This window comes from Otolemur garnettii, unplaced genomic scaffold (genome assembly GCF_000181295.1).
Source record: "Otolemur garnettii isolate 467f Iridium unplaced genomic scaffold, OtoGar3 scaffold00027, whole genome shotgun sequence".
In the NCBI taxonomy this organism is placed as follows: Eukaryota; Metazoa; Chordata; class Mammalia; order Primates; family Galagidae; genus Otolemur; species Otolemur garnettii.
In genome coordinates this window covers 5,028,844-5,042,421 of record NW_003852422.1, presented here as the reverse complement: position 1 = coordinate 5,042,421, position 13,578 = coordinate 5,028,844, and the positions used below count along the sequence as shown (strand labels likewise).

The following is a 13,578-nucleotide window of genomic DNA, read 5'->3' as shown; positions in this document are numbered from 1 at the left end:
CTTTAATTAGTTTATCTCCCAATTAGGATAGCAAGTGAATCCAAATTGGCACGGGAATAATTATTTTGGAGACCAGCGTCTAAGATATTTTATAGTATTAGTTAGAAAGTCACAGTTTAAATTTTTTCTCTGACCCCATGTTTGTTTTATTTAAAACAAAAAGTAGGGATGAAACCAACAAAGAGCAGATAGATTCCGACTTTCTTTTCTCATAGTCGAATATATCAGATGGTGCAGAGCTGTGAAAATATCCCTTTTGCTTTTTAAGCCATCCTATCTATGAAATTATTCTTTATTATCATTATTAGTTCTTACACTACCCATATCATTCCTCCTGAATCTGAAATGAAGAATAACTAGATTGGAAAGTTTTTCTGGGAACAAGGAATGAGATTCCAAAAATTATGTTGGAAAATGCAAGTAGATGGAATATTTTCTTTTTTCTGTGTTGGAACCAGTAGAGAAACAACTGCTGCAATTGGCATGATTGAGAGGTGGATGGGTGTTAATGCGCGTCCCCACCCAGGTCCCCGCTGTCTGGTCCCACATCCTGTGCCACTTCATCTGCAGCCTTCAGGTCGCTCAGCTTGCTCCTGGCAGCCGGTCCGGCCCTGCAGTTCTGTCGAAGTAGGAAACGCTCCTCCACAGCAACCCATTCTGCTTCCGGTCCCAGCTGCCGCTGTGTCGGCTCCCATCACGAGCCTTGGCAGTCATATCCCGAAACTATTTTTATATGCCATACCATTTTTTTGTGAATTTGTTTTTAAGGAAAAGTGCCTACCTAGTGATAAAATTTGATCTGGACAATTAATCTTACCAAATCTCTGTGGGAAATTGGCTAGCGGACCCCAGTACCTGCACTGACCGTTCAAGACACTAACTGAATAGGCTACGGAGATCGACTGCGGGGGGAGAAATGGAATAGGGACCCAGAGGCGTGCAGGGAGTCCTCCGGGTCTGGCGCTGATGGTGCACGTGTGCACCTGCTGAGATCCATCAGCTTTACACCATTGGCTGACAAGCTTCTTTTGTAGGTAGGGTATATTTCGCATAAAAATATTTTATTGTATCAGAATTTTCAAATATTTAGCAATAGTAAAAGCTATAGTAATAGTAAAAAATATTAAAAATAGTAGTAAAAATAGTAACATTTTCTCTCTCCACTGAGAAAACTATAGAGTTCCTTTGTAAAATATTCGAGAAGACCTATGGAAATGCATTATATTGTGTCCTTGGCTGAGAAGACTCAATATTGTAAAGATATCAAATCACCCCAAATTCAGTTGTACATTCAATATAGTTCTAGACAGGGTTCCAAACCATTCTCTTTGTATGTGTGTGCTTGTAATCTGAGCAGGTAATATGTTATTCATAGGGGGAAAGGTCATGAAAATACAAGGCTATTTTGAAGAAACAGAAAACCAAGACATGAGGCCTTGCTGTACCAGATATTAAAATTCATTAAAAGAGAATGATACTGATGTAATGGAGGAAATTGCAGAACTCAGCATCAGCCTCCAACCCTGTGGTCATTTGATAAGTCCTCAAGGTGTCACTTCAGAACGGCAGGGTAAAGCAGCAGTCTCCAACCTTTTTGGCACCAGGGACTGTTTTCATGGAAGACAGTTTTTCCACAGAGTGGGGTGAGAGTGGGAGGATAGGAGAGGAAGCAGAGCTCCAGTGGTGATGCTGTCCCCCACCCTGTCCACGGTTCACAAAAGGCTGAGGACTGGAATCTGTCTGCAGCCAGGGTTTAGGGACCACAGAGGTAAAGGAAAGATTTCCAATGACTCTATCGTTAAATAAAGACATGATTTAGGATACGTGCTCGCTTTGGCAGCACATATACTCAAGTTGGACTGATGCAGGGAAGATTAGCATGGCCCCTGTGCAAGGATGACACGCAAATTCATAAGGCATTCTAATTTTAAAAATAATAATAATAAATGAATGAAGATACGGTACTGCCGTGGTTTAAGTGTGTGTCCCCACCCAAACTCAGGCTAAACTTTAGTGGTTATTGTGACAGTATGTGGAGGTGAGACCTCTAAGAGGTGGTTAGGGGATGTGGGTTCTGCCCTTGTGAATAGATTAATGCCAGTATTTCAGGACTGAGTTTGTTAGCACTGAAGTGAGTTCCTTATAAAAGCAGGAGTTGGAGGGCCGGGTGCGGTAGTTCACACCTGCAATCCCTGCACTGGGGAGGCCAAGACAGGAAGCTCGCCTGAGCTCACAGGTTCCAGACCAGCCTGGGCAAGAGCAAGACCTTCATCTCAAAAAAATAGCTGGGTGTTGTGCTGGGCTCCTGTAGTCCCAGCTACTTCAGAGCCTGAGGCAAGAGAATTGCTTAAGCCCAAGAGTTTGAGGTTGCTGTGAGTTGTGACAACATGACACTATACCGAGGGTGACAAAGTGCAACTCTTGTCTCAAAAAAACAAATAAAAAGCAGGAGTTGGCCCCCCTCTTGTTCTCTCTCCCTCTCCTTGCCCTTCCACCCTGGGCTGATGCAGCATGAAGGCCCCCACCAGACACCAGCCCTGCAACCTTGGCCTTTCCAGCCTCCAGATATGTGAGCCAATAAATTTCTGTGCATTACAAATCACCCAGTGTCAGTCATTCATCTACAGCAGCACACACAGGAGACTGAGACAGGTGTTGTGACAATTACACACACATATGGGGAAAAATGAAATTATCTGTTACAATTTGCCCAGAAATTCGCTCTAGACTGAATATAGATCTTATATTAAAAACAAATGTTAAGGCTTTTAGAAAATACTATGTGAGGATTTCCTCATCATCTCTTCTACCCAGGAAAAGATTTCTTAAAAGGACGGCACCTGTGGCTCAAAGGAGTAGGGCACCAGCCCCATATACCAGGTTCAAACCCGGCCCCAGCCAAAAACTGCAAAAAAAAAAAAAAAAATTCTTAAACAAGACCTTAAAAAAAAACCCAGAAGACTAAGTATAAAATAAAAACATGATATGTTTTACTACACAAAAATCAGGAAACTCTGTCCTTGAAAATAAATCAGAAACAAACAAAATGATGAACTGTTGGTGATGAAATTGAATTTTGAGATGTTAAATAAGTTACCTAAAATCACACAACTGGCAAGAGATGAGCCACAGCAGCCAGCCAGCCTCTCACTCCCACTGGCTTTTCTGCAGCTCCTCTGAGCTGCTCACAGGATTCCCTTTAAAGAAGCCAGGTTGCAACACTGGGTTCATCCCACTCTACCCTGTATCTTTAGAGGGCACCGAGGGCGGGAGCCTACGGCATGGCCCGCTGTTAATGTGGCATCATGTTCAGGCTGCTGTCTCCCCAATTCCCCAGGAACCGACCCAGCACAATTTCCTCCAAAATCCTAAGATAGGCCTGCACCCCTCCTTCATAATGACAAACGTTACATGTTTCTAAGCTCCGAGAGAAATAATTTTTTCCATTCTCAGTAAGGAGACATGAAGATTGAAATTCATTTAAATTCCATAAAGCAAACCAATTTTCATCAGCTTAGACTGCAACTTACAGCACTGAATACATGCAGTGGTATTTCCTGCGTTCACCTCCCGTCAGCACTACCCTCACATCCCGGGAAGCTCATATCCAGACAAGAAGTTCTACTCATTACACAGGCGTCGACATGCTAAGGCTGGTCTTTAAACGTCCATATTCTACATACCTATTTCAAGGGGAGGGGAGAAGAAAAAGAAATTTGTGAATTAGCTTTTAATGGAGCAAGACTTTTATCCTTTGGGCATATTTTTAAACCATATCTCAATACCAAACACATTTAAACAAAGATAACCTGTTCATGGGTGATGATGTATGTGGAGGAGCTGGGTCGAGACTGTCCCAGGCACCTGCATTTCACTGCCTAACTCTACCTGAATTTAATAAAAATATTGCAGGGCTTTGTGGGTATGTAAAAGGAGTGACCACCTTGATTATTAACCAAGCATGTCCACCGGGGGATGTCACAGATTAGATTTAACACAGAAATAACATCAGAATAACTTGAAATTCATGATGATGGACAGAAAGATAGTTACATAGAAAGTATTGTTCTTAAAAAGCATCAAAATCGATGCCGTTCGATTTTTAGAGAAATGTTTAAATGTCTGAATTTAGGCTGTTTTCTCCATAACTTCGTAAACAATAAACCATAACAAAATGTGGACATATCAAGCTTACAGTTTCAGTGTTGATAGTGGCAACAGAATTACTCTTGGAACTCCAGTGTCCTGAGAAGATGAGAATCGGAAATAATTTCCCTCCTCCTTTTTCCACAGAAAAGGTTACACATCAGACCACCTTCTGCCGTCCTAGTCTATTTGATTTGAGGGTTTCCAGCAGCAGAGTTGGGTCACGCGTGTATGTGTGTGTTTCTGATTTTTGAGCTGGACACTTAGGTTTATGAAAACCTGTCTCCCACTGTGGCATGGTGCTTAGGCACCTGAAGACATGGTTGTTAGACATGAGAAGTCGGGGACACATGGAACCAGCTGGCAGAGGTAAAATATCGCATCACAGCATAAGATTTACTGGAAATCAAAAGGTCTTGAGCAGATGAGGGCCAAAGTTCTTTCTAAGCACAGTGAGACCAGCATTGTCCTGACCCGCTCATTTTAGCAGAGTACATCTAGGCACAGTGGAGTGAGGTGACCGTGGGGACCTCAGAAATGTCACATGGGACACACCTTGGGTAGATATAATGCAGAAAGAAGGAGGATTCTCCCCCATTGTGGGAAGTCACAGCGAGAAGGCAGCAGAGGCTCCTGGGGTGGCCCAAATACTCAGCCTAATGGAAGCAGCAGTCATGCCATGGACTGGTCGGCTGGCCTGGCCGCCACCTGCCTGTGTCCCTGCAATCCTCACCTCAGCACTGGCAGCGGAGCTCCTCTAGACCCCAGACCATCAAAGCTGGTAGTTCATTCACAAGGTGGCTTTGCACAATGTTGAAAAGTTGGACTTGGCCAAGCAGGCTCAGTGGAGCATGGAAGAGCCACATCATAAGACCCTCAGTGCTTGAAGGCTCGAACCAGACCCTCCTCTCTGTCCACAGGGATCGTAACACAAAGGAGAATGTTTACATCCCAAGAGTGACCAACCTGCAGGTGACAAGGTGGTGATTCCTGAGGGGAAATGAGCTAAAAGCTGAGGACAGATTTCTCCTGGGCACAAGTAAGAGTCGTGAAGAATCCTTACAGCCGCATCAGGGTCAAGACTCTTCACAGACAGACCCGGGGAGGCTGGGCCTCAGGAAATAAAAATTTCGAATGTCTGTGTTCACCAGCTGATAAAGCAGAGAATGTGGGATAAGCAGGGGGGGCGAGGGCACTATTTGCATCTGGCAAGTTGACTCTTCTTTGGCAGGATTGCCAAGCTGTTCTGAGGGCAGAACTAAGACACAAAGGCACAGGTGTCACCGTTCTTCTCAGTCCCCTGTCTCTGGCCTTCCCCAGGCCTCTGCAGACTCCTGAACATGGCTGCCCTTCCCGCTCCAAACCCAAACACCTGCCCACGGGTCTTAAAGCAGCAGCATGTAGAGACTAACAACTCTTTTTATTTCATTTATAAAATAAGTGCCTTTTAGAACTTCAATACCAATCAAACACAAAAAGTGCTTTTTCAGTACTGGAGAGAGAGAGAATATGAACCTTCCCGTTTGGGGTCAATCTCAGAATAGAAAAGCAAGCTTACCCAAGTTTCCCATCTGCTGGCTGGTGACCCACACATGAACAGATGGCATCATTGTTCTTGCAGCTGGAATCCAGGAGACACTTGCATCACACGAGCTGCAGGCACTCCAGGTAGAGGAGACAAATAGAGGCTGTCTGTTGATCCCTCCTGTTTGGAAACTTGGCCTTCCGGGGAGCATGGAATGCTGGGTGGGGAAGGCGAAACAGACTCACCTGTGACTATACTGCAAGTTTTACCAGGGAAATTAGAGGCTCTGATTTGAAGTAATGAAGATCCAACCCTTTCTGAAAAGTGCAAATTCAACAAGGCTGATGAAAGAAGAATATTCTTGGAGACAAAACATAAATCAATTTAAAAAGCAGTAAACTCTGTGCCAAAGAATATCTATCTAGATTATATCTATCTAGATTATGATTTAATTAAAAATAGAATTTGCTGTAAGCTCGAGGCTCTCCCGTACATCCTTGGTCATTTAAGTCTGAATCCGAGAGCCTCCGTGTTCTCCCATACCCTTTTCACCCTGATTTCTGCATTTTATTGAAGCTCCTCCTATTCTTATTAAAAGGATTTGCTCTGTAAAATTTGGATTCCGTCAAAAGGCTGCACTCAAGGATCCCAAAGGCCACATGTGGCCCCGAGGCTGCGGATCCCCCAGCCCTGTGCACCTGGCAGACAGACCAGCCCCACCTGTGACCCTCAGGAACCTACCCTGAGCTGTCCACCTTCCTTCTCCCACAACACTTACCTCCCCTCTAGGTCCACGTGGCGGCAGAAACCAAACTGATAAGGAATTTGCAGTGACACGTTTCTGATGTGTGATGCTGATACCCGTTAATCACTTAGGAAGTATTAGTATGTTTACTGAAGTTACTGTTCAATACGATGTGGTGAATCTGAAGTCACACCTCTCATTTTGGATTCCACGGAGGGATGTGACTTTAATATTTTACCAGGTGGCTGTTTATTGGTGACGCCAGCCCAGCAGAGGTGTCTTGAGACTTCAGAAATGTTGGGTTGCTTTTTTCTTAATTTAATTTTTATTGATGTTTGCTTTGCTGAAAGTATTACTTGCAAGTAGTTTTAATAATTGAATAGTTAAATAGTTCCAAGACGATAATAACGAGAAACAAAACAGAAGCAACCTTCTTTGTTTCCCAAGCTCTCTCCACCTTCTCTTTCCCGGAGGAGACCACACTTGGCAGTGTTAGCAGTTACCCCATCTCTGATCACTCTCAATGACGCAAATACGCGAAGACTATTTTCTGATCCTTCAATAACTTTATGCAAATTAATGCAACATTTTAGGAATTATAAATCGTAGTATATTTGCATGCTCTTTTCTTCTCTTCAAATTTCTAATACAGTTTTATGAGGGGTTTTTTTGTTTTGTTTTGTTTTTTAATTTATTTTTTATTAGATCATAATTCTGTACATTAGTTCTATCATAGGATACAGTGTGTTGCTTCCATATGCAGTTTGGAAAACTCTCATCCAAGTGGCTAACATAGCCATCATGTCTTTCTCATAATTATTGTGTTAAGACATTTATATTCAACCTTTAAACAAATTCACATGTTATGTTGTTGTACACATGTAATAGTTTATTTCCAACCAAGATACAGACGATTATGCTTTCATTTTATGTCACCTTTTGTTTTACCTGCAGTTGACACCTGCATCATTTTCTCATCTTTAATTTTCTTTGAATATTTACTAAGTCTTTACTAAGGCACCCTTTGACGGCTGTGCAAAACCCTCTGGATGTTATTTTCCGCATGATCAAATGCATCAGAAATTTCACCCTTACCATTTCTGCCTTTGGCCGGCTGCTCTCAGGGCAAGCCACATGGCCACTGGCCTCACATATGCTTCTCCATCATGACGTCCCCGTCTGCGTCTTCTGCACATGTGTCGGTTCCCAAGAACCAAAGTCCACCTCTTCCTTCAACCCTTCACCTTTCTTTTTGATAAACTGCGTCTTCCAGCCTTTACTGAGGAAAGGTGCACAGCAATAAATTCTTGATTTTTTTACATCTCTCCACTTCTTTGCTGCATCCTTGCTTTTTCCTTTATTATGTCATTCATACATAGATCATAAATACATTTATGCCATTATGGGATTCAGTGTGTTGATTATTTGTACAAATTGGAGTGCTTATATCCTACTAAGCAACATAGACTTCACCTCCTTTACTCAATTACAGGATTAAGACTTTAACACATAAAACAATAAAATTTCTTAGAGAGAGTGCAAGGGAAATGCTTGATAAAATTGGCCTGGGAGAATACTTTATGAGGAGGACACCCCGGGCAATTGAAGCAGCATCCTTGCTTTTGAATAGCAATCTTTTTAGGTTTAGAAGTTTAGGTTGAAAATAAAAATTTTGAAACTCTTCTTTCTTTATCTTCTAGATTGCCTTATCGCTATTGAGAAATCAGATGTTTTTCTTTCCTGGATTGCCTGCCCAGTCCTTCCGCTCTATAGTCTGTTAGAACTTCTCCTTATCCTTGTTCCAAAATACGTAATGAATAGACCTGAGTGGTTCTTTCGTCTTATCCATTGTGCTGGACATTTATCGGGTTATTTCATTATAAAGAAGAGTATTCTTTGTTTCTGGGAAATATTATAATATTATTTGTTTGAAATTTTTTCTGTAAAATTTTCTGTTTCCTTTTCCTGGAATTCCTACCACTAGATATTTAGCCCACCTGAACTGATCCTGTCGTTTTCTTGTCTTTCCTGCCCAATATCCATTTCTATTTCTTTTTATTCTAAAACTCCAATACTTTCATTAAATATTATGTTTAGGTGTTTCATGTGTTTAGTTATAAGGGCTCTTGTGTATTGTTTGAATGTTCAGAGACCATCCCCTTCTTTCTTCAGGAATGGATTATCATCTCGCAGCTTTCCAAAGATGTGAATGACGGTCTCGCTCAAACTTTCCCCGTTCACAGTGTTCTCTGAGCATCCTTTTCTGTTTCTTTGCTTTTGATTTAGGCTTTCTCTTGGATCATTTCTTGTGTATCTGATGATCCTTGTTTATCTCTTTATAATCAAGGCTGAAGCCCCAAGATGCTGATGGAAAGTTCCTGGGGCAGCAGATGGGCAGGCCGGGGGCAGATGGGGGCCAGATGGGGGGGGCATGTAGGATTGAGTTTTGTCAGGGACAAACTGTCGCTCTCTGATTCTTGTCTCTGGGGTGTTTCAGTCTCCCCAGAGGATAATGTTCCCGCCTGTTAACTAGAGCAGCACCGTCTGGCTGTGTTCTGGAGCCCAAATGCAGACTGTCCTTCACAGGTTCCCCTTGCCATCCTTCACTTCTCACCAACCCCCTCTGAGCCTAAGGACCCCGCCCCCCGTGTGATTAGGAACACCATGCCCCTACCACCCCACCTGCCACCTAGCTGGGCCTTCCTAATCTTGAGTCTTTCCGAGACTGAGCATGGTAAAGAGGCTTGCTGTTACGACAACACTCACCCACAATGCCACCTGACTATTTCAGTTCCTTTTTAATTTTGCTGATGATAAATTTTGTATTTTTTATTTCTTGGTCTCCTTGTGTTTTGGAATATTTTTGAGGAAAGAAGAGGACAGAAATATCTCCACCATGCCATACTGAAACCTTAAGGCAATGTAATTTTTATTTTGTTTTGTCTATTAAGCCACTATAAAATGTATTAATCACATTCTAGTCCTTTTTTTCTTCTCCTGAAGCAGCAAATACATGGCATTCTCGGTGTAAATATTAATAACAGCTAAGTATTTAAAGATTTGGGGCTATGAATCACCTTGTTAATTAGAGCTAAAGAAAATTTTCCTTCAATGGTACCTGTTCTCTTAGGCCAACTTGTCATTACCAAAATGAAAATATTTTTCTAAAGGATTTTTCCATAATGACTATCCAGAAAAGATAATTTCTGACCAAGCTTTAACCTGTGTGAATAATTTGAGCTCTAGATTTGCTGGGATGTCTGTTTTAGAATAGCCCATTTCTTTAACAGGTATATACCGTATTCCTCTTCCACCATGCTGTATGCACTCCTCTTATAATGTCTGAAATGAGTGACTTCTGCTGAATCTGGGCAAGAGCTCCCTTAAGATGGCACAGAACAACATATAACTAACAGACTGACCATATCTAAGCTGGATGGTTTAGCCTTTGTTCTCTTAGGATTTCAGACTAATGACAAATAGTTTTGAATCATGAGTTTTATTTGAAGGTCTAAGATATAGTCAGATTTATTCTGCAGAGATACACTTTTTAGAAGGGATTATATTTTAAAATCCTAAATCTCCCATGTCCCTCTAATTTATGTAACAGCAATGCCATGCTACCTGGTCAGGAAAAAGCAATCAAACAAAATGATGTTGAAAGAGAAAAGAAAGACAGATTCACTATGATGAGTTCCATAGAGCTTCTTGAGATTTCCTGCAGAAATTTTGACAAAATAGTTCATATTTCAGCATTTCACAGGAAACAAAGTTTTCATGTTGTCTTGTTTCACGCAGAAATCTAAGCTACTCCAAACAGAGGAAGGATTTTAATTGAAATTCATTTGCCATTTTGTGCTTGTTTAAATAGAAATTTTTAAAAATTTTGGTAACTATGCAATTATTCTTAAGACTTTCCTTTGCAATTGAGAAAAATAGGCTTTAATATAAATGATGTACAGGTAATAACCAGTGCACTGTATGTGCAATTTCCTAATTATTATGTCTTCAATGAGTTTATCAATTTATTAAGATGTGAAAAATATAGGTCATGAGATAAAGGAATAATAGTTATGTCAGGAGGGCACGACATCATCAAATATATTTTAAAATGAGTAATGTAAATATGTCTTTTGATCTATGTCCTAAAAATACCTACCGAAGTTATTCCTTCCTTATTTAGTTTTTGTTTTCTTCCCCTGCCCCTTTTTACTACATCTAGGGAACTTGACCCCAGACCAAGGAAGTGTAGGCAGAGAAAGAGGTTAAATTAAATATTAACCACCCTCCACCAAGGGCTTCACATGGGGGTCACTCCTCTGGACTGTAAATCTGCAGGTTTACGTCAGGCCACTTTCACTTTCAAACAAAATATCTCCTTGAGGAAATGGGACACACAGGTAAGTACTAAGCCTTAGAACAGAGAAAGAGAAAAGAGAATTGTTAACTGTAGAGCAGTTAATATACAGAAGTCTACACTCTTAACAAGCTCCTTAGGAGAGTGTGATGTCAGTAGTCCAAAGAGTTTTGATAAACATTGGAACATGAGAGATGTGGGGTCACGGAAATGCTGGATGAGAGAAAAAGTCTTGAAGTTACAAGAGGTGGACAGAGGCAGCTGGGCATGGGGTAAGAGGAAGAAACAGGGAAGGGTAAGGAAGGGAAGGGTGGAAGTTTGATGCAGTAGCAAAAAAAAAAAATGAAAAGGATGGAAATGAAGATGTCATAATAAAAATAAACAAAACTAAATAATCCACAGTGTTTCTTGGCCCAGCCTATTTGCAATTGTTCGTTCATTATGCAATGTTTTGACCTGAGCATGGCATTCCTGACCTCAAAGTTATTAAACTAGATCTGCAAACCACCCACACAAATGCTCTACCCATAACCCAATCTCAAACCAGACTTCTTTTGTATAAGAATGTCTTTCTACTGAAATATAGACTTTTTAAAAAAATCTTGGGCAATTAATGGCAAGTGAATGAAATAGACATCAAACTATAAACATTCCTCCAGCACCACAGTGAATAATTGTCAAAGGAACTTGATCTTGATATTAGTAATTGCTCTTCTTTGTTATACTTGGTTTTAATACACAAAACTCTTAATTATTCCTCAGATCATAGAATGTCAGCACTGACAACTGACCAGCCTGCCCAGCCCTGGACAACAGCTGAGCCCTGCACACCCACATATTGTGAGCACCTCCCAACCCTCAAGCCAGATGCTGTGTGTATGTCACACAGAGATTTTCAACCTCAACATGTAACAGCATGTTTGCAATTTTATTTGCCATGGTATCCAGATATTTGGCCAAAGTTTAGTCTCAATACTGTTGTGAATTTATTTTTTAAATGAGCTTATCATTTAATTCAGTGGAATTTGCAAGAGAAGCCTCTTCTTTCAGTCCAAGAAAAAAAATTCAAAAATGTTATCAGGGTAATCCAAAACATCTCCAGCTGGTGCCTGTGAAGACATATTGGTTCGTTCATTGATTCAACACCCTATAAATTAAGCTTTGTATAAAAAAGAAAAAAGGATAAACTATAGAGGAAAGCTAAACATTCATTTTTAAGGTTAATCCCAAGAAAAATAGTCAACTACCTGAGGACTGTTTCAGCCCCTCCTCACCCAGATGGCCTTTCAGGGAGGAAGCACCCAGCTCCACCAGTCACCAACCTCAACACTGTAACTGCCCCTTTATCAAAACTTCTTTCAGGAGATGATCTGATGAATTTGCTCCCTTAATGTCATGCATATTAAGACGAGGCACTGAGTAAAGCTACTAGCATTAACGTAGTCCTGAGTATTCGCATTCTAACTAGGGAAAAGCCTCAAGGAATAGAAGCTTGTGGTGGCATTTCAGGAACCAGTACAACAGCAAAGATTTTGCATGAGAGAAATTCTAGAAAAACCTCAGTTTATAGACACATACTCAATTTTGAAGACACATAGAGATATATATGCATATGCACATAACAGAATATTTATCAATAAAGCCATTATCTATTTAAGCCACAGAGCATGATATAGGTTTCTCTTAATTGAAGGCTCCCTAAAGGTCAAAAAATAACTCTGGCTCCATTAGGTGCTCCCATCAAGAACCGGTCTTCAAGAACCACTTCCCTGACAGCCATTGCATTTCGTCCCTGGCATGAGAAGAATGTCAGCAGCATATTAAGTTCAGCCATTTCTGAGCTATCAATGTGGTCACAAATAACCAAAAGGCCTATCAGTAGATGAAGACATGTTATTTTCATTTCAAATAAAGGTTTAATTCTAATAGAAACACTGAACAACCACCACCACCATGAGGGTTTTGTGTTTATGTGGATGAATTATAGATTCATTTGTAGAAATTGGGGAATGAACAGGATGAGCCAACAGGGGAATTAGGTTCCATCATTGTAACACTTTGGGGGGAAGAAGGGGGAGGAGAGTCTGGGGAAAGAACACTTGGTATCAACCTTGAAACCACTGTTAACTCTTACCTTTAAAGCCTTATGGTACAGCAGCCTATTGAAATTATCTCTCTTAACCTTCTCAGGATTGATGAATCAACATGATGATCTATGGGGATGAATGTCCAGAAGTTGTGAGAAATTGCCTCACCTTGCACACAGTGGCAATCCCAGAAGCCCACCTGGGGCGGTGCAGTTAATCACAGCCTCCCACCATAACCAGCTAGATTTATAATGGTAGTTCTCACACTCGAGTTGAGTATTTCCTCCTTTCTTTATTATTTGGGGCAATTGTACTAGAAGGATGTCAAAAGTCATATTTTTAGCTGATTTAAGAGTTTATGGACTAGGTTGCTAGGAAGGACAAGATGAGTGAGGAGGAATGCAATTTTCTTGATAAGTTGCTGCCATAAAACCTCACCCCAACCCAGCAACAGTAGGGCCGTGGACTAGGAAAATGTGAAGGATTCAAGATTCAATGCACTTCAGATGCTTAGAGACACTAGGTTTCCCAGACTCCATTTCCATCCTAGAATGACAAAAATCAATGAACACTAAAATTGCCTTATTACTACAGAATGCTTAACCCAACCCAAAAAAATTATTTGCATTCTCTATTTCAGTAATTAAGCTATTCAGGATAGGATGAGAAAAATCCTATCTCTGTTTATATACTGGACTCTGTTCCTTTCCAATTCAAG

General features: G+C 40.9%; 1 non-coding gene across 1 annotated transcript; it reads left to right on the top strand.

Moving 5' to 3' along the window:
- Window positions 1-1,824: 1,824 nt before the first annotated feature.
- Window positions 1,825-1,931, top strand: LOC111724863. The gene has a single exon (XR_002773074.1). It is a non-coding gene; the product is annotated as a U6 spliceosomal RNA (small nuclear RNA).
- Window positions 1,932-13,578: the final 11,647 nt, after the last annotated feature.